The sequence below is a fragment of the Dendrobium catenatum genome, unplaced genomic scaffold (genome assembly GCF_001605985.2).
Source record: "Dendrobium catenatum unplaced genomic scaffold, ASM160598v2 fragScaff_scaffold_621, whole genome shotgun sequence".
NCBI classification, from domain to species: Eukaryota; Viridiplantae; Streptophyta; class Magnoliopsida; order Asparagales; family Orchidaceae; genus Dendrobium; species Dendrobium catenatum.
This window is the reverse complement of record NW_021319083.1, coordinates 20,448,159-20,449,581: the sequence shown is the minus strand read 5'-3', so window position 1 is coordinate 20,449,581 and position 1,423 is coordinate 20,448,159.

Here is a 1,423-nt window from a genome sequence, read left to right as displayed (position 1 = left end):
AATCACTCCCTTTCAATTTTGATTCAAAGAAAAGTACAAGCTTCAAATTTACAAAGTATTTCATGCTGAAATTGATTTGAAGTCTTCGCAGTCTGGAGTTTGATTTTCCTGAAATGTTAGTACACACAAGATCAAATACAAATCTTCTAAAATTGTTAGGAGATAACTACATATTTGAACAATAATATTTGGAATCATCAAAACTACATAAGTTGCAAAAATGTAAAGCGTGCAAATAGCAACTAACTTAACAGATTGGGTGGAGGTCCAGTGGTCGACTAGTTGGAGGCTCGGTGATTGGTAGTTGGGTGGAGACTAGGTGGTAGTCAGTCAGGCCGAAGTCCAATAATTATCGATCTATAAAGGTGTGGGTCTGGCAGTGGCCATTGATCGGGTGGAGGTCTGGTGGTTGGGCATTGGAGGCTCAGTGATTGGAGTCTGGGCGGAGATCCGATGGTTGTCAGTTGGGCGAAAGTCCGGTAATTATCGACCAGTGAGGGTGGAGATCCTGCAGCAGTCGGTCGTGTGAAAGTCCCGTAATGATGATTGGCCGAAAAAAGTTTGGTCATCCAATTTATGCTTTGAAGTTTTCTATTATGCTTCAGATCTTTGATTTGGACCTGTTGAGTTTGGATTGGATTATTTTTTATGTTGTTAGGTCCATCTTGTTGAGACATTCAATTCGACTATAAATTTGCTGAAATCAGAGTTCAGATTGTCCAAAATTTAGTCTTAAAAGTTTTCAATTCAAATGTCTTGAGATCTGCACACGAGATTAAGGTGATTTTGGTTGACGTATCAATTCTTCCATAATTTACATTCAAGCATTCCAATAAATTTGCACAAATATCCCTAATTATATTTAGCTTTCCTTTTTATATGCCATATTGATGGAAGAATTATTACGTACAGATGTTGAACGCATCCACAAGCAAACGAGAAAATGCCACATCACTCAATACACGATGCATTGCATGACATGACGCCTCCTCATTCACCTCCGGACGCGTTTGATGTCGGCATGTAATAATCTCTCGTGGATGAGGGCAAAAGTTGATGAAACTAAAATTTTATTCAAACCTTTCATATTTGGGTGATTATTATAGTGAAAGCTATATTTAAAGATTTTATTTGATATAATTTTTTACTGTCTTTTATAGTACTTTTTTAACTAAAAAATTATTAAAATAATAAAAAAAACATTTGCGCGCAAAAAATTATCCCAAGTAATACTGAGTCTTACCATGCCGATTAGGCAGCCGTGGCTTCCACAGATATTAGTGAGGCATTTATTCGTTTAAATGCGCATGAAACCAAAACTATACGTGCATATAAATAAAAATTTATATAAGGATAACTTTAATAAAATTATAACTTTACCAATAGTTCCTATAACAGTAAATTTTATAAATTTAAGAAACGT